Source organism: Corvus hawaiiensis, chromosome 5 (genome assembly GCF_020740725.1).
Source record: "Corvus hawaiiensis isolate bCorHaw1 chromosome 5, bCorHaw1.pri.cur, whole genome shotgun sequence".
In the NCBI taxonomy this organism is placed as follows: Eukaryota; Metazoa; Chordata; class Aves; order Passeriformes; family Corvidae; genus Corvus; species Corvus hawaiiensis.
In genome coordinates, this window is record NC_063217.1 from 44,499,902 (window position 1) to 44,520,424 (window position 20,523).

Consider the following 20,523-nt stretch of genomic DNA (forward strand, 5'->3'; position numbering starts at 1 on the left):
TGTGCTACAACAGCTACACTACTTCAGCTATTTTATGTGCCACTCAGGATGACCTCAGCCTGAGGAGACAGCATAGTTATACCTGCTGGCAGCTCAACGCCTTGCACAATAGGCTTGGATACACTCATGAAAAGAAAAACAAATTAAAACTGTAGCAGTTCTTTATGAGTATCTGTGTAGCAATCTCTTGGCCAAGAGAGACTAACAGATGCTTATTCCTACTCTTGAGCTGTCAGTACCTTTTCCCTCCCCAGTACTTCAAGTATCCTCCATTACAGAGGAAGTGATAACAATTACTGGTGTATTCAAATAATATTACCAGTTCTTGTATGTATATATTTTCTATAAACAATGTGTTTACATATTCATTTAACCATTCAGATGAGCACTTTACAAACTTGGTTTTGTTTCTGCACTGTTAAACTGAGGAGCCCCAGAAGACTATTGACTTTGGCCAGTACTGTTTCAGAATGCCCATTGAAGGCCTAATTCCATTCCTTTAAAAAATTGCAAACCTGGATCATTTCATTAAATTGCTTTATAGTGCAGCCCCTATTCAGGGAAATAGACATGTTGTATGACACTGTTCACTGTGTTGGAGAGTGTTAGTCTCAAGGCTCTAGGACTGGTCATTTATTATCCACATGGTTTTGTTTCCTGCCCTGAAAGAACATAATAGGCTCGTACTTCTGGGACAAAGAGATAGACCATTAAGGTGCCTTCTGAGGCCTGTTATCTAAACTTATTTTGCACCACTGCTTTTATATTCAGTGGCTTAGGGTGTTTTTTACATGGTGACTGAGGTATTATTAGCAACTGAATGATTGTTAGAAATCACTATAGTTAAGCCAGCTGACCTTACCATTATACTGCCCTTAAAATGTATTTCACTAAAGGTATTTTTCTAGAATCTAATTTGGTTTAGACATGAATAATTTAAAGACCTCTTTTGCAAGATACCACAAAGGATCAATGCAGATATAAAACATATGCTGTATATGCCAGCTACTGCAAAGTGCCATAGTGTTCCTTTTGGAGAACAAATTGCAAACATATGCACCACTTCAATACAGATTATTTTCTATAACTCATACAAGCTATCCATTAATTGAATAGTTAATACTGATTTTTTGTTCTTTTATTTTTCTTCTAATTACAAAGTTAGATACAAGAAGAAAAGAAAAAATTGCTTTTCAGTGCTCTGCTTAGGGAAAAATAATGGCTATTCATTTTTCAGGGTTTTTTTCTATTTTAAATCTGTGTAAATATGCTAATAGTTAAAACCTGTATTTTCATAATGAGGGTAGCAAGATGTTTGATACATACTTTTTCATATATATGCTTTTATGTAATTATGCACAAAAGAAAATTGGGCATGAGGAAATGCAGTTATTTAGATGGCCTACACTTATTTGGCTCAAATGGCTTATTTGGTTACAAACAGGCAGAAAAATGCATAGGAAGGCCTTTGTCTGTGAATATTCAAGTTCTACAAAGTACTTAGATTAGTCTTTATATTGTTATAATTAGACTTCAAAAGTTAATATTGATATGAAATATGATAGCTGGCTCTGTCTAGAATTATTTGGATTTGAAGTTCTACATACGAGATTTAAGTTTTACAACTGAAGCAGCTCACCCAAACAGAAAACAGGAGAACCTAGAATACAGTGATGCCTTAGCATTTAATCTGAAAATTTAACTGACATTAATATCTATCTGGAATCTAACTGATCAATCTTAAAAAATGGATGGAAATCAGTGTAAGTGATTAGTTGCTGTAAAGAGCAACATCTTAAGAGAGATTACATTTACCACACACATTCATGTTTTTTATTGTGAAGACTCACAACCTTTTTCTAGAACACGTATATGCAGTTTACCACCCATCACTGTAAGATAATATAGTAAAGATTTGCCTTGTTCCAAAAATAGCATGAAATACATAATTTTTTTTAAAGTTCAGAGAAAATAAATATTTGACTAGCCCAGCTTTGACAATGGGTTGGATTGCATGACCTCCAGAGATGCCTTCTAACCTAACCTCTGCTACAATTTAAAGAGAACTGTGGCCTAAATTACCTTATGTTCCACTCACAGGGAAAGATGGGAAGAACTTTAGGCCAGAAAATTTATAAGAGAAAATGGATACTCCATACAAATTTATGTTTTTGTTTCCATGTGTACTATTTTAAAACCTGGTTTCCAGACTGACTTGTTTAAAATATATTCTCTAATGTGTCTGTAGTTAAGCTGCTCTGTATTAATTCTAAAAAAAGCATTTCTCATGGAAAGCTTGACCCAGAGTTAATTTTAGAGGTGCTAGCAAAGGCTGCTGCTATAAAGCATCTTTTCCTGTTTATGGTAAGAATGATCTCCTCTTTTTCTCATACTTATTATCTTGCCAAAACAGAGGTCATTAGCAAGGTGAATCTCTTTTTTTTCAGTGCTGCTGTCAATGTAATTTCAGGAAATATCCACAACTGCTGTACAAGTTTTCAGATGGAAAGAAGCATTATTTTAATCCAAGTTTTTTCCATTGCTGTTATTGATGTTTGTATTTGGTATAAGGGATGTCAAGGTGTTTTTTCAATTATTATTTATTTATTTAGAGACCATACAGGATATATTGTTGAAACATAGAGATCCCTGCAGTTTCCCTTATAAAATTAATTTCTGTGAACTGTGAAGGGGTTTTCTAAAAGCTGTAATGATTGCAACTAATACAAGTGTCCATCCATTAGGGCTTAGGATGCTATGGTCCATGTCTTAGCTGAGCGAACATTAGCAGTACATACAACACAAGCAATGTACTTTGTATATTAAATATATAGTTTGTATATACTTTGTATATTAAAAAAACAACCAACCTGTTTAGTATATACTCATGAAATAGCCTGGGAAGTCAAAAAATTATATAAACTTTTTCCTCCTAGTCAGAAACACAAGTACAGACATACAGTCAGTTTTCCAGGTCTTCACTTTCAGGCAAGCATCTCAAAAGTATTTTTTAAAATGGACAGATCAATGGGAAGAAAAATTAGGGGACGGGTTCCCCCCCAAAAAATATGTATAAACTTATTTGAGAGTTTCCAAATACAGTCACAACCCATCAAAATCTTGGATAGAGGAGGCTGGTCACAGACCCCTGGTAACTGGGCTGTCAAAAACCAGTGAAAAAATATATAAACTATAATTAGAAGCAACTTGCCCAACATTGCAAAGCAGACCTAGAAATGGAATTCCAGTCTTATATTTAAAAATCCTAAGACAAATACTAGATCTACAGTGTTCCCTGTCTTCTATGAAGTTTGGTATTTTACTTTTTTGGCAGGCTAAAAAAGCTTAGCATAACACTGTGGGCTTATGTGGCCTTCTTTCCCTCTGAAATATTCTTGGAATAATATTATAATGTAGTTGTGTTAAATGGATTATTCCAGCACTTTCTGATTCTGAAGTTTCTTCTCATACTCCAAACACCAGAGGCCTGATCTGTCTCACATCTCTGCAAGCACACACACAGGTACTCCCCCTATCCTAGTATGTTTTCATTCTGAGCTTATTTCAAATTTCCAAGATTTATTTATTCTAGATGCACTAGATTTCCCACTGATAAAAAATAGTGTGATGTTTGCTTGTGGTATATAGATGAGTGAGCTGAAGTCAGAAAACCTCATCCTCTTTCTGATACGCAGCTGAACCTTGGAGAAGTCACTACTGGACAATCCCATTTTTATCTAATAACTGGGAAAATCGTACATATTTTCCTTTCTACAAAAGCCTGGATGCCTAAAGACAAAAAGCCTGAATATTTTATTACTAATAAGAAATTATTAGAAAAATCAACTGAATAATTTCTAAAAAATTAGAAAAATCAATTACATATTGATATTCAAAGAAAGATTGGAAACATTAAAATTATGTGAAAATTAAGTTAACACTTAAAGAAGACACCCTTAAAATATGGGAAAAAATAACCATATCTTCATTTTCCTACTGACTTAAGTCTTTAAGTTATTGAACAAAATCTCAACTTTTTGTCACTTCGAGAGTCGTATAAAGAAAAGAAGGCAGGTCATACAAACCTTGAATTAAAGCGAGAATATACAGAAAGCACCTCAGCCATTCAAAAATCTGCAGAGCACAGGGAAGGAATAGCAGAGGAGGATGATGAAAATAATAATGAACAGGGAAAATTATAGTAAATTTAGGCGGAGGAGAAGCAGTCACAATGTATATCCCTCAAGACTTTGAGTTTGCACATTAATGACTGACTTGGATTCTACCATCAGTAAGAATTAAAGTTTTTATAACTGGATAGTCAGTGTGAAAATGAAGTATTTATAACTATTATTCTCATACTACAGCTTCTATTCTTGATTAAGAAAATTTAAGTAGTCATTTTGAATCCTGCAGAAGATAAATTGTTGTTCTCAGCCTTTTCCACATTATCCCAAAATACAGTAAGAGAGATACGGGGCTTTCTTCCATTTTATTTTGGAAACTCCCTCCTAGGTCAACAAAGAGCTGGCAATTATGACACACCACCTACTTGGTTGCTAAGTATCATAAAATATGATCCTGTATTTCTCTTTAAAATGTTTGATTTCTCTTAAAAAATTTTAAGTCCACACACATATTTCTAAATATTTTATAATGTAGAAATTTAGTAGGATTTCAAGAATACTATCAGTGACCTGTAGAACTTTATGGATTTGCATGGATTGTTTTATCCAGTACCTCCCAAAACACTTTACAGATTTAGCAGACATTCAGTTAAAGTAGACAATAAGTTTGTCAGAAGAGAAGCCCTAGTGAAGGCCTAGAGCAGCCTTCCAGTGCTCAGGAGAAAGTTACCAACCAAAAGTCTGATGCCAGGCTCTACAGAGGGAAAAGAAAAGAGAATGAAAAACAGCAATCAGATATGGAGAAAGGGAGTTCCAGCTAGATGCAAAGAAAATGTATTTCAGTATGATGATACTTTAGTATTGGAGCAGGCTTCCCAGAGAGACTTCAAGGTCTCAGAGGTTTTCAAGACCCAACTGGACAAAGTTCTGGGCAGTCTGGTCTGAACTGAGTGTTGAGGTGACTTTGAGGAGGAGGTTGAAAGGACAGAAAGTGAGATGTAGCTCTGATAGTCTCAAGGAAAATTTAGCTAAGTAGAACAAATGCATTTCCTTTAAGCTTCGTTGGGCAGTCACAGTCAGCAGTATTTGCATTCATCCCATTTGTGCCCTAGCCTGCCTGGCAATTTTTAAAGGATAGTGGCTTAAAACCTCCGTCTCAGAGTTATTGCCACAAATCCATTATAAGAAGTAAAATGTAAGTGTGCAAATGACCAGTAAATAATGCAACTGTTTTAAGACAAATATACAGGAAACAAAAATTACCCCAGGAGCTGATGTCTGCATAAAGGACTGCATGATCATAAACCTGTTAGCATCAGCATATGGACTGTTGTGATGTGTAGGAAAAGAGTGGAATGGAAGTGGTTGACACTGGCCACTGGTGGGCTCCAGTTCTTCTTCTGTTCCCAGGATGCCCAGTGTGAGTTAGATCATGATCTCTTAGCCAAGGACTCTCTGTTTCAAAGGCTGTTAATCCCCAGATGATTCCAGAGATAGAAGGAGTATAAGACACTTGTATTCCACCTTACATCCCAGATTTAATATTTTTTGCTGCTGGAGGTATCCTGTGCCTACTCTAAAAATCTGGTTTCCCTCTCTTTCTGTCTGTAACACGAGTCAGAATCACAAACAAGGACATGTATATAAAGGACTGTTTCTAGTTTGTCCTTCTACTTGTCTCCATATGATAGCAAAATAACAAGTCCTTAAGATGTAAAGTAAGGCATTTCAAATTTAAGTAGCAATAGGTTTTAAAAAGAGAATTAAAAAAAATTCTCAGTACCTCTAAATACGATGTTTAATCAACTTGTATAACCACCGCAGCATGAAATCTTCAGAAATCAGTACATAGACTCCACTTACAACTCTTGGGTGATGTGAAAATACTTTTCTAGTGCTGTGGATTGTGCTATTCCCAGCCGACGTGTCCCAGGCCCCAGCAGAAAGGTAAAGAAAGAGGTGCTAATTAACTGTGGTCCCAGTGACCACAGTACCATGTTTAGCCAGGACTGCCTACTGTGGCACAGGTCTCTCTTGTTGCAATATTTTTCTGGTATTCTCATTAGCCTTTCCCATTTTTGTGAAGAAATCAACAAAGTTATAAAATAATATTTAGAAAATACAAGTATCAAGGAAAGTAGAAATAAAGTATTTGAGTGAGAATGCATACTGGATATTTGCAGAGGGTTTTTTTTCTTGGTTTTCGTTTGTTGGGGGTTTTTTTGCCTTAGAAAAGACCACAGGTACTGCAGTTTTTCCAGATGGATTAGAAAAATACTTGTCTGGAGTTATTTCTCTGAGGTGATCAACAAAGGCTGCTTTTGGTTCAGGCAGACGTTAAAAAGCTTCTTCTCTTCAATAATTACATTTGGTCAGTAACTTACGAGGGATGTTATTGTCAGAGCAGTGGCTGCCACCACTTTCTCATAGTTGTTACAGTATTTCCACAAGTCACAGAGTTACTCCTGAGTCAGAAAGAAGTACTACTCTCCAGAGTATAATACATGCCTTGCTTTTCTTCATACTATGAAAGGAAGCTAAGGATCCTCATATTTCTGGTTTCAGTACAGTTCCTTCTTCAAAGCCTATTACACTGTGGATTTTTAATGCTTTCATACTTTTTATGCCTATCCCTGAACTGGCACAATGCTAAATCAGCTTGGTGCATAATTAATCAGTATCAATTATATTCATACTAGATACAAGCTTCCCATTAACATCAGATTACCAAACATACTTCCATTTCCATCTTACTTTCTATTGCCTTTCCTAGTGTGTGCAAACTTGTAGATATCTATATTTACGACTCCTTGTGATTTATTTATAAGAGCAGAACAAGAATCTAGACTCTTGACAATGAAGACGTCTCAGAGGTCTGCTTATGTATAAACTTGTATCACCGAAAGTCCAGATTATGCTATTGTGTTTGCCATTGAGATATTTCATGGAAAACTATCAGCTTCCTCATCTGTTCTGAGATCTGCCCCTCTTCTCAAGCTAGACACTTGAGAAGATGCTTCATCCTTTTTCTTATCAGATAGGAAGAACCCTTCTCCCTGTATTTACTCACCCTTTCTGCATCCTCCTCCAAATCAATTAAAAAATATGAATCAAAGGAAAAGACACTTTAGAACATGTTTTTATGACAGTAAATGTACATTTGTCAGGACATAACAATACCTGGATCCCTTGGCTTCATGCCATCAGAAGCCATCTAATAATATCTGCGTGATGATACATAGAAACTGGCATAAAGACTTAGGCTTTTCAGTCTAAAAAGGTATCCATTAAACAACATTTTCTTGACTGTGGCCTTTGCACTAAATCTCTTAGCCATGACTTTATTAAGTGGCACCAGGGCATTTTGCTCCCAAGTAAGAATAAGCCCCAAATACTTCTGAATACATTTTAAATACAGTGGAACAAAAGTCTACATACATCTTTTTACCAAACTCACTTATCTTTTGGGTCCTGTGAAAAAGAAGACATGTTAAAGCCCTGCTAATACACAGCATATCAAAGAAACATGTCCTATTTGAAATTCAGAATTGATATATGAGTCAGTTCTGTCTTTAGCTTCTTTACCTTTTAGGTTCATGATTCATTCGCTTACTTGAAGGATATCTGTCAGAATGTCTTTAGCCATTATTTCACAGTCAGACTTTATTCTACGGTCTTGCACAAAATAATAGCAAAATTTCATTTGAGATTATTTTGTATACCTTCTAGTATTTTTCCTCAAACTTTCTTAAACCCTTAGAGAAATAGGCATGGGATTGTGTTAAGGTATTACATAATTGAGGAGCATCACAACTTGTGAACAAGAAAAATGCACCAAAAGCAGCAGTCTTTTGGTGTTAAGTGCATAACTTCATTAAAATCTACTTGTTGGTTGCTGGTCTTTTTATGTAAAAGGAGAAAATGCATCTCCTGTTATGCTAGGCAGAAAGGAAACAAAAGGAAATGGCCTCAAGTTGCACAAGAGGAGGTTTATCTTAGATATTAAGAAAAATTTTTTCATGGAATGGTTGTAAAGCATTGGAATAGACTTCCCAGGAAAGTGGTGGAGGAACCAACCCTGGAAGTGTTCCAAAAATGTGTGGATGTGATGCTTGAGGACATGGTTTAATGGTGAACATGGTGGTGGTGGTAGGTGGACCATTGGACTTGGTGATCTTAGAGGTCTTTTCCACTTTTAATTTATCTATTCATCTCCTTTGGAAGGGTAAGTAGATAAGCAGCTAGGACAGAAGGATGCTTTGTTCCTTTCTGTTCTTTTCCCAGGTTTTACTGATATTGCTGCTGTGCCTCTTTTGAAGCATCTTGCACTGCCTGCTACTAGAGCCAGGACAGCAGATTAGACAGGAGGTTACCCTAGTACAATAGATCTCTCCATGTGTTTCATACTGAATTTACATTCAGATGATAACAGCAGTCACTTTTTTTTAAAGTAGGCCACCTGTCCCTCATGCAATTGTGTCAGCTGCTTAGGTTTAAAAATAATTTTTTCTAAAAAAAAGTTCTCATATTAATAGAATCCTCAAATGTAAGATAATGATACAAAAATTATATTGCTCCTAAACTTCAGTGGAGAGGGGTAAATCTTAGCAGTTTTGTATTGCTCATTCATGTTCCAGTCTTTCTTCCTTTTCCCTCTGTTTTCTTCTCCTTTCCCAGCTCACACACAGAGAGACACATGGAGATCATCTATTGATCTGTTCAGCTACTGTTCAGTTTATATTAAAATTTAGGGGTTTCTGTTTTGCATTACTGGGGGAAAGCCCTATAAACTTTTTGTTGAAGAGGTTGTTGTCTAGTAGTCAGAAGTTTAGCCAGCCCAACTCTTCTGTTTCAGAATATGGGTCTGCTGCAAAAAAAATCCAAGGCTGAGAAATTAAAAGAAAGCTACATAGGAAAGATGGGATCAGAGGAGTTAGAGAGGAAAACTATTCAGGAGCATGAAGAGAAGATATAGTAGATAAGGCTGAAAAGCAAAGAAAACGGGCTAATTCACCTGTCAGTTGACTCTGTGACAATTGTTACAGCACAGCAGTCTTATTTTTTATGCATTTAATATCATATCCAGAAATCCTTATGATGTTACAGAAAAGCTTTAATAAGCCTTTTTAGCTGCCTAGCATCATTCTTCTGATCTTCTAGTTGTTTCCAAAAATGTTACCTGTTTTCCAAAAGAGACTGAGAACATTTCCCATACTTCTGCTTGATGCAGTTTCACAGAACCATAAAATGGTTTGGCTTGGAAGGGAATCTTAAAGATCCCTGTGGGCAGGGACACTTTCAATTAGACCAGGTTGCTCAGAGCCCCATCCAACCTGGCCTTGAACACCTCCAGGGATGGGACATCCACAAGTTCCCTGGGTAACCTGTTCCAGTGCTTCACCACCCTCACAGTAAAGATTTTTTTTCCTAATATCTAATCTAACCTACTGTCTTTCAATTTAAACCCATTCCCCCTTGTCCTGTCACTACATGCCCTTGTAAATAATCTTGCCTCATCTTTTCTGTAAGTTTCCTTCAAGAAGGCAACAATTAGGTCTTCCTGAAGCCTTCTCTTTTCCAGGCTGAAGAATCCCAGTTCTCTCAGCCTTTCCTCACTGGAGAGGTGCTCCGTTCCTCTGATAACTTGGTGGCCTTCTCTGGACTCACTCCAACAGGTCCATGTCCTTCCTGTGCTGGGAACCCCAGAGCTGGATGCAGCACTGCAGGTGGGGTCTCACCAGAGCAGAGCAGAGCAGAGGGGCAGAATCCCCTCCCTGGCCCTGCTGCCCACACTGCTTTGGATGCAGCCCAGGACACGTTTGGCTCTCCAGGCTGAGTGCCCATTGCTGGGTCATGTCCAACATCTCACCCACCAGCACCCCAAAGTCCTTCTCAGCAGGACTGCTCTCAGTCTGTTCATTCCCAGCCTGTGTTGGTACTGGGGGTTGCCCTGACCCAGGTGCAGCACCTTGCACTTGGCCTTGCTAAACATCATGAAATTCCCATGGGCCCAGTTCTGGAGCTTGTCTAGGTCCCTCTGGTTGGTATCCTGTCCTTCAGGTCTGTCAGCAGCATTGCTCAGATTGGTATTACCTGCATCTAGTTTCCTAGAATCACCTTGCACGCATAGAGATGATAAATTAGAATTTATTTTCATTGTTCCCTGAACTTCCATTTCCCCCCTACAGCCTCTGTCAAGTAAGTACCTGCACTCTTCCTGTATCTGCCAAAGCCTTGCTTCATACAAGAAAAGCATTTATTGAAATGCCACTGTTGTGTATAGAAAGCTCTCTGAAGCTGGAGACAGTGATTTTGAATGCATATATTTTCAGATAGAAAATCAATTTTTGGCTTCAGTCTTAAAGGAAACTGGTTGAAAGAAACGGAACCAGATCTCTTATTTCACAGCTTCTAAAGAGTGTCTGATTTCAGATAGTTTGAATAGTGAAAGAATTACCAAAATCAAACAAGAAAACAGACACCCCTCTGCTCTGTCCCATTCCTAATTATATTAGGAAAAAAATTCTTCCCTGTGAGGGTGGTGAAGCACTGGAACAGGTTGCCCGGGGAAGTTCTGGACGCCCCATCCCTGAATGGGGATTTGGGCACCCTGGTCTAGTGGAAGGTCCACAGCAGGGGGGTTGGACTTTGATCTTCAAGGTCCCCTTCCAACCAAAACTATTCTATGATTTTATGATTCTATGATCCCACAATATATCCAAAGGAAAAAATAGGATAACTTCGAGGTAAGCTTTTTCTGTTTATGAAAGTGAAATAGTGAGGGAAAAGTACAAAGTTTGTTTTAACTTACTGCTTTGTTAAAAAAAAAAATCTGTAGTCTAAATCCAGTCGGATTTTTTTTCTTTCTCATGAGCTTTATCAGGGAGTATAATTGTACAAACCTTCAGATTTTTTTTTCTCTGAAACTATCCAGGGACATTCTCAATAACACATAAGCCCTTGAAAAAATAGTTTCAAAAACTCAGTATCTTTGCCTAGCTGTTGGTTATGAAAACAGCTAATATAGCAATTTCTGAGGAACGTAAACTGTGTAAAGCAGCAAGGTTGGGCAAACGGGAGACAATAATCACGGATTTGTAAGTCTCGGGGAGTTGAAAGAGAGTGGCTGGAGGAAGCATCTGCTGTCTCCAGAGATGCCTCCGAGCTGGACACCGCTAGGAGAGCAGCCGGAGGCGGCGGCCGCTCCCTCCCGAGCCCAGCCGGGCACCTGCGGGGCGGGCGGGCTCCCGCTGCCATTGGCCTGGCGCCGCTTCCCGCCTCCTTTGAAAGCTCGGGAAGGGCGGGCGGCAGCCGTGCCTCGCCAGTCGGGCAGCAGGGCCGGGCCAGGCCGGGACGGGAGCGCTGGGCCAGCGCAGGAGGCCGCAGGTAACCTCGCGCAGCCGGCGGGGAGCGCTTTCTCCGGGCTTTCCCACGTGGGGACGGGGCGGACTCCAGTGAGTTCAGTGAGCGTCACTGGGGTTGCTTTGCTCGCGGGCTCTTCGTGCAAGGTGGTAGCGCTAAGCGACGTTTGTGTGCTTAGGATGGCAGTGCTTGGCTTGGCAGCTTAGTGCTTTATAGTGAGTAGTAGTTTGGTTTTCGTTTGTTTTGTTTTTTTAATTATTTTTTGGGGAATTGACCTGTTAAGGTAGGGTTGCTATCTAAGCAGCTGAACTTGTGCTTGATCAATCTGTGATGATTTATAAACATGTTTCTTAAGGCCCCAGCCTCTCCAGTAGCAGGGTGAGACTGTGTACTTTGGAACTGGTGCTTATGATGGAAAAACTTGTCTTATGATTTCTGTTGTGGCTTATCTTTTCATCCACTTGTTCAGTTGCCAAAAAATAGTGACATTAATGGTGAACTTACAAGGTAAGCTTTCTCCTTGTTCCAAAGCCCTTGATGATGAAAAAGAACTAGTGAATGAATCAAAAGTAATAATCTGGAGATCTAGAATTCATGTCATTGCTGAAATGCATCTAATTCCAAATCTGTGGAACTTATTTTTGTTAGGTAGTGTTTAAGGATTTAGCAAATGTGTATGCTGATGAAGAATCTCTTTGTGGTATAATCTACTTACACTGGGCTTTAGTGTGTTTTACTCTTTCATACTTGAGTGGGAATAATAAATCATTCTGGAGTTACTTCATCTGTTTTAAGGAAGAAGTATCAACTAGCACCTTTACAGATATAAGAGGGCTGCCATGAGAACCAGGGTACAGAATATAATGTTAGACCTGAATAGAAGTAGTTTGCATGATTACCCTGATTTATATGCTACTTGAAGAAAAGGCAAGGAAGAATTGTGAGTGTAATTATGGGAGTGTATGGCACGCTTCAATATAAATTATGTATCTTTTCATCTGCCATTCATACAGCTGCAGTAAAGGCTACAAATACATGTGAGTCTCATTAGAACATGTGTACTTATACAGTAAATTAGTTCTGAACCTTAGGGTGAGCACAGGTACATATCTTTTCCCTATCAAATTTCTGCACAGAATTCTGCTATGGCTTGGCTACACAAACAAGCTTGGAGGTTTTTAGTTGTTGTTGTTTTGTTTGGGTTTTTTTTGGTAGTAGTACTGTTTATTCTGTCTATAAGCTGTAAAGTCAGCTTGAACTAGAAATTTCTATATGGTTCTTGCTTCCCCCCACCACAAACCCAATCTTTCAGCTTCAGTTCTCCCATGGCAGAACTAAATAGGATTCTGGTGGTAGCTGCTTTTGAAAACTGCTCAAGTGTCTCTTTGGAAATTGTCAGAATTTTAATGCACAGGCTGTCTGTGTTCGTTTATAGAATTACTGTTTCCAATAATATCCCTGCTGATCTCATGAAAGGGGAAAAAAGTAAACAGTAATGAAAAAGATGCTGGGTTTGTTCCAAGTGAAAGGAACAGTAATTTTATTTTTTCCCCTCAAAACTCTGTTTCTGCACTCTCTCCCTCTCATATGCCTCCCTGGGAGGTGAAGGAGAATGTGGCTTGTATGTGAATCTCCCCATGGAATTGTGTATGTGTGTGCAAGGCTTATTTTTCCTCAAAATAAGTTATCATTTTGCAAGTGTTATCTCTCATGTAATTCCGGTCTGAAAACAATCTTCTGAAGTTAATCTAGTTTAAAGTAAAGATCAAGAGATGTGCTGCTAATTCCTCTGGCGAGTTTTGTGACTTCACAAATATGCTGCGTGCTTTCAAAGGTTTGTTGTTATGCAGGACTTGCAAACAGTTGTTATCAGATTAGTTAAAGACCCTCTCCTGCAAACTGCTCCACACAGATCCACCTCTGAGCTCTTCACTTCAGCCTCTTATCTGCATGGATGGGCTTGTGGGGTTGGGTGTGAAGAGTAGCCTTGAGCAGAGTGAGAAAATGTACTGCTATTTTTTACTTACTCAAATGTAGTGCTTCAGAGAATATTATTTAAGAGTAATGCCAGTGTTTCAGCTTACTGATCTATCTAAATTTGGAAAAATGCCAGTAAAGTTTCCAGTCTTTGCTTTCAACCTTATTTAAGTGGCTCTTTTTTTTTTTATTAAGGAAAACTAGGGGAGGCCTCTGTTTAGCCTTTGTTGTATGTATATGTATGTTTTCCTATAGATGCTTCTTTTTTTCACTTGCATTGCTATCTCTACTCTTGGTCTATTACTCTGTCAGTTATTATCCTCTCTTTATAACAGCTTGAAGTAAGATATGATTCTGCAAAGGCATGCATGTGATTGTGTACGCAATAAGGCACATGTAGATATCTTTGTAATCAGTTAAAAACAAATCGCCTGCCCATGGTACTTTTGGGTTTTTTTCAGATTTCATTTTAAAGAAGCCATTACCCACTTAGGAGAATTGGAGGGGTGGCAGGGGGATCACAGTGGCAGTAAAGAGAGCTGTGAGGTTCCAGCAGACTTCTTTGGTTCGGCACTACAGGTGTGTATGTGCATTCACTTAGCAACAGGAACAGCAGTAGCCTTGAATTGTTTATCTGGTTATAAGAGACTGTTTGCATTAAGCCTGCAGGAGATAAAACTTGGAAATCCTGGCACTCTGTCTGTAGCAGTGCTCTGGCTGTCACTGTTGGACTAGAGTAGTTTCCCTGTCCCACAGAAATCTGAGAGTGCGGAAAATTTTTCCACTCTGTGCTGGAATAAAGGAGATTCTCTCTTCCCTTCCCCCAAGCTTTTGTGGAAAAAAACAAAGTGTGAGCAACCCAAGCAGAATAGCCAATAGCTGGGTGAAGGGGGCTTTCCAGGGGTGTGATGAACAGAGGGTCAGGTGCCTTCCTCGAATCCAGTGCTGTGTGCCGGGCCGCCGCTCTGTCATGTGCGCGCTCGGCGCTGGAGCCGGGTGACTAAGGCAGGACAGGTGTGTTTCGGTGAGGATGAGGTGACACCTTCTTTCCCCTCCCTTCCTCCCCCGCCAATCACGTGTTTCTTACACTGGAAAACTCCCAACAAAATCTGGCTGCTACGTAATGATGGGGGAACTCTTTTTGAAAACAAGGGGGGGGGGGGGGAATACCCCCCCCACCGCAAAAAAAAGAAAGAAAAAAAACCCAACAAAACCAAACAAAGCCCCCCCAAACAAAACCGCAAGGAACGCCAAGTCCAGAGGCGGGGGTGAAACACTTGAGAAGCAGGGGGTTTCAGTGACAGTCATCGGTCACGTGAGCAGAGTTGGGGAAATCAAATCCCCCGGCAAAACCGGGAAGCCCGTGGCTGCGGAGGGCAGCGGCGCTCGGCTGTGGCCTGGCTGCGGGGACGGCCTCGGCACCTGCCCTCGCGCTGGCTGCGGGGGCGGGCCGCGCCCCTCCCGTACCAGGCGTTTCCGGGGGGCAGTGCAGGTGTGGGTGTCCCCTTTTGCAGACTAACCCGTCCCTTGCCCGGCGGCAGCGGGGCTGAGCCGTTCCCCGGGAGAGCCGGGGCTGAGCGAGGAGCAGGCGGGCACGGCAGAGGGGCCCGGGGGGATGCGCCCGCCCGGGGCTGTGGCGGCCCCGCCGAACCCCCGCGGCCCTGGCACAGGCGCGCGCCGGGGCGCTCCGGGCGCGCGGCCCCGCCGGGAGGGGGCGGCGCGCGGTGCGCGCGCGCGCAGAGGCACGCGGGCGGGCGGGGGGAGGGAGGGGCGCGCGGGCGGGCGGGGCCGGCACCTTGTGCGGCGGGCGGGGGTTCCGAGAGGTCCGGCCGGTCCGGCCGGCCCTGCCCCGGACAGCGGCGGCGGCGGTAGCGCCGGGGTGAGTCACTGCTTGGAAATGGAGTGGGCGGGCGTGCGCGTAGCAGAATGAATGATGTCAGGGAGCACCGCGGCGAGCGTGAGGCTCGCGGCAAACACGGCGGCGGCCGCAGCTCCGAACGAGCGCTGCCCCTGGCGCCCCCCGGCCCGGAGCCGCCCTCCAGCGGGAGAGCCCTTCCAGCTGCGGCACTGCTGAGGCAGGAAACCTCTGCGAGAAGTGTCGCCTCCGCCGACGCCCTTAAAGCCGGTCCCTTTCGCCAGGAAGGAGAAGAGGCTGAGGCTGGGAGAGGAGCAAATTGCAGGGGAAGATAGAGATTGTGGCAAACTTTCTAGCTGCTTCTGCCTGCTGCTACCTCACTGGTGGGAGTGTCTGGCCATAAGGAACTGCAAAGCCCAAACCTCAGAGCCCTGAGGCTCCAAAAAAGACTTTCTTTGGAGGGGGAACTGCCAGCGGTGCAAGCTTTTGCATGTACAGCTGAGTAGGTAAGTTGGGAACGGCACAGGTGGATTAAAAGTGTGGCATACCACAGGTACGCACTTGGAGAACCGTTTTCACAGAAGACCTACACGTGTCAACTGGATAGAGACTGGGAAGAGCAATCCCACGCTTGTGTTCTCTTCAGTTTCTAGAGTTTGAGGCCCCTCTAACTAGGGAGGACACCTGCTGTTTTAATTTCTCTTGCCAATATGTAATTTATGGAACATACCTAGTTTTTGAGTTAAATTGTATGTTTTTGGTGTGGGCAATGTGTACGTACCCCTTAGAGCAGTTCCGCATACCTAGCTGCTCAGGAGGGGACTTCAGAATGTGGGATTTCAGCTCAGGAAGATAGTGTTGTTGTAAGGATCATAAGGGTGTTGTAAAGGTGTTTTGTTATAGGTGGCTTTTTCCTTATTGCATATGTGCTCTGTTGAAGCCACTCTTAAACTCCCTGAAGTGCTGCTGAACTAAACTTCTTGCCGTAGTGGCAGGGTGCATTTCTATTAATGTTATGTTTCTGGCATAAATTTAGCTTAAAATCCTTGTGAAAAGTACTTAATGCTTAATCTTCTGGCAAGGTAATAAGACTAGGATACAATGTAGAATAGCTGTTGTTCAGTTTTATCCATTTATAAACATTTTATTTCCTTTGAAGACCTTAGAAAATTAAATATCTATCTGTCCTCAAATCACTTGACAACTATTAATTTATGCACAGTTAATTATACCAGTGAATGGTTCCATAGAAGTATTAGCATAAACTGAGCAGGTGCATGGTACTTCATCTGAGACAGCAGGCCTTACAGGACTTCTGGCAATCTTCACTTTAAATCACATTTATTAAATGGTTTGTCCAAAATCAATTTGCTTTTTTTCATTATATTTAATGTAGTTGCTTAGGTGTATTATAATTTGACAAGGCAGGTTTTTCGAGGCTCTGTAGCCTTAAATACTTTCTTGCCGTGAAACCAGTAGCTTTTATTCCTTATTTTGCCCTATCTTAAATAGTCCAGGTCTTAATCTACTAGAAAGGTCAATGAGCTTGCTTCCATATTTATTTCTTTTTAGGTTGTTAGTTCAAAGTCAGACATGGATTATCACATTCTACTGAAAAACATACTTGTCTCTATCCTCCAGAGAAATATTCCGGTGTACCCTGTGTAGTATGTCAGTCTTAGAGGGTATTGGACAAATCAAGTGGTGATCAGGAGAAACTTTAGGTGAAAATCTAAGGGGACAACAATAGTAAGCTGATAAAGGCCCCTAATGAGGTAGATTTCTGTGCTGTCCTTGAAGTGAATTTATACAATGGAGAAATGACAGCTTGAAGAGAGCAAAAGTAGATTGTTTTTTAATCATGGGTTGGTAATCTCAATCTAGAATGCCTCTACCCCTGAATTTTAAATATTGAGCCATGGTTGGTATGTTGATAAGCATCTACTTTTCTGCATTATAAAAGAGTGTTGTAATTGTGATATTGTAAGACAGAAATTAATTCAAAACTTAATGTTTCAAGTAGACATCAGAAGTGTTATATCGGGGATGCAGTATTGTGAAAAACTGAAGATTTCCTTATCAATGCAAAAAACCCCAGCCTACACACATACCTCCCTATCTCTGGAAGAGCTGCATAAGAGACTTAATCTCAAGTATTTTTAATTCTAAAAACTGGAGTTCTTTATTTACAGTGTATGAATATAGCATACTAAAGGTATGAAGACTGAAAAATAGTGTATTGATTTTTTTTTAAGGATGAACAAAATAAGTATTGAAACAAGCAATGGTTTTAAAAAATCAGTAGCCTTTTTTAAGGAACAGAAAATGTAAAAGAAGGTTTTCGAAGAAGTAGCTCATTGCACTTAAATCTCCTGGAACAGAGGTAGACTTTGAAGATATGAATTTTGTAATAAAATTGCATTAATCTTTTGTTTGAATTATTTTTTCTAATTTTGGTGGGCTGTTGGCCTGCAGTGTTACTTGATACTGTTTGTGGCGAGTGGACAATATAGATGCTGTGACATATTATTTAGTATGGCTATGGTATTGCACTAGTCCCGCCAGATGCTGGGAAGATTAATGTAACACTACGTCCACTGTCTTCAGAGATCTCTCTCTGCTGGGAGAATTGTTTGTACCATGGACACCACTGTCCCCAAAGATGCTGTGCACACTAAGAACGTCGGGCATCCAGGCACCACTGTCCCAGCAGATGCTGAAGACCTTAAGAGCTGTTAATGGAAAAGTTTTATGTAACACAAATAGCTCTGTCTTATCTTTCAAACACAAGGTCTATTCTGGACATTTCTTTACTATACTGAAACTCAGCTGTTCTGGTGAGGCTCAAGAATGTTAATAGCCACAAGTGTCTCCTGTATGAGGATGCTTGCTTAAGTTAACACTAACAGTTACCACTGTTTCTCTTCCCTAAAATCTTGTGGGGATATGAGTAATACAAAGAATGAAGTACTTCTTACCAATGTAATTGGTATTGGAAGTCTATAGCTGTTGATAGGAATTTTAATAGGACCAAAATATATAGTGAAAGTGAATCAGCTTTAGGGAAACATGGTACTTACCCTCTAGCTAACATATATGCAGTATCTGTAAAATAAGCAGACTATTGTGTGTTGAGGTGGTGCTTGTGGTTGCTGAGTAAAACTTTCTGCTTCACTGTGTCAGGTGGGTCCTCTTGTCTGCAATCTGGTGGCATTAAAAAATGTTGGAGTCTAGTCTGTTGTACAGATGAAGAAACAGTTGTCAGAGTATCTGAGGCTGTTGAGGTGATCATTGCCAATAGAACGGTTCTTAATGAAACAATGTTCAGGTCTAGATCCTCAGAGAAGGTAATGAGCATGATTTATCAGGAAAACTTCACTGCATTCATTCTGACAAGAGAATTGTATAGCAAAAAAGCATGTATTCAGTATTTAATTACTTAATTTTTTCAGAAAAATAGTTTCTCCAATATGTAACGCTAGAATGGGAGAATGTCCAGTTCATTTGAAGGTACCTGAACAAAAAAATCAGGTGTCACTTAGCCCTGCTGTTGCTTACCCTCTCCAGCTGATAACAGGTTAACTTTCAACTGCCATGTATAAATTTCAAGGACATCTCACCTTTTTTAAAGTTTGTATACAAAAATAAAGTTGCTGATATTGTGGCCCTGTGAGGGTGCCAAAGTCTGAGCTTTGCGGTCGCACATTGCAATGTCTTCCTGTTCCTGGCTTTTCGTCTGGCCTTCAGAATTCATCTCTTTCTGCGCTGTTCTGTAGTCTTCTGTTTCCTTTTCTTTATATGTAGAGATTTCCTCAGGCTGAATCTTACTAGGATTCTGTGCCATGCAATAAGCTTCGCACTAAGCTTTGCAGTGTTATTGTGTCTATGGTTGCTGATGCGATTTGGGTTAGGGTTGTATACCTGTTCTTCCCTGGGGAAATGCTGAGCCTCTTGGGCTCAGCACTGGATGTTTTCAAAAGTTGCATCAGTTTAATTTGGGTGATTTAAGATGAACTGATGCAGAGCACTTAGGAATATGTTTGCTTAAGAATGGCTAAATTTAAACTAAATTCCTTCGGGATTACTTTTGATTTAGCAGTAATCTGAAATCTTAAATGGAACATACAGAGTTGGATTCAGTTTTTCAGATAAGATCTAAGTGTATCGTGGCTGAAACTGGGAAAAAAGTTTGGAGTACAAATAATGATTTCAACTACACTAAGATTACTTTGATGGTGGAAGAGATGGATATCAAAAAAGAAATCAACGAAAGTGAGCTACAAACCCCAGGAATATTTAAGGTGTTTTTTCTAATCCCCCATCTGAGAATTTACAAACTGCCTGCAGCAATTTATGATCAGTGGTTTTCAAAAGGTCCCCAGGCAATTAGTAATGTTCTTAGTGAAATATGTTTCAGAGGCAGGTTTACCTGTTAGTTTCATAAACCAGTATGGCCCATGTAAAGTTCTGTAACTTCCATGCATTTGGGAAAGAAAATCTTTTTGCCTAGACTGCTTGTTGATATCTTAGGCCTGTGTCAGTCTTGCTGCTACTGTAAATTTAAATATTCCAAGGGTAAAGTTCAAGTACTAATATGGACTAAATCCATATAAATAAAAAAGCCCAGTATTAGTACATTTATTCAGTTTCTGTCTTTATGCAAGTTCTGATAGAAAAGTGTCACTATGAGCATCAAAACTTACTGGAGTTTGCATTTGTAGTGTCTAACTTGGAGGGGTTTTTGTTTTGCTAGACCATACATCAGTGATTTTTATTTTGGTTGGTTGGTTTTAGTTACTCTTTTTTTTTTTTTAATTTGAGTTAACTATAAAATAAATGGGAGTCTTTAATCCTATCAGAGTGCAGAAATCTGTCCAGCCTCAAAGAACAGGCTTCTGGCACAGCTTTTCTAGAACCTGGATCTTTTAAGACCTAGCTTAAAGCCCTAAGCAAATGGGAATGGTTTTCATTTCTTGAAGTATTATTACAAGTATTTTGGCATATGTTACCTCCCCAGAAAATCTTTAATAGAACACTTGCATGTGTAAAAGTCCTTTATTAAGAAGTCACCTGCTTTCACTACTTGTTTTTTTAATGTTGAAATATGTTTGCATTTTCTCATTTTTCTATTTTTGGAGTATGTATTCTGCTTAGCCTCCTGAGATCTTAAACTGTTGTGTGATGAGTGTTGAATGAATTCTC

The 20,523-nt window shown here is 40.2% G+C and overlaps 1 protein-coding gene across 3 annotated transcripts in view; it reads left to right on the forward strand.

The window, feature by feature from the left end:
* Nucleotides 1-11,444: 11,444 nt before the first annotated feature.
* SGMS2 (sphingomyelin synthase 2) overlaps nt 11,445-20,523 on the forward strand; it is a 44,841-nt gene continuing 35,762 nt past the window's right edge. Inside the window, exon 1 of one of the 3 annotated variants that reach the window (XM_048304357.1) lies at nt 11,445-11,513. The gene's annotated coding sequence lies outside the window, so the exon portion shown is untranslated. Of the gene's footprint in view, nt 11,514-15,272; nt 15,828-20,523 lie in introns of those variants that run through there. The other 2 variants (XM_048304358.1, XM_048304356.1) reach the window with 2 other exon arrangements.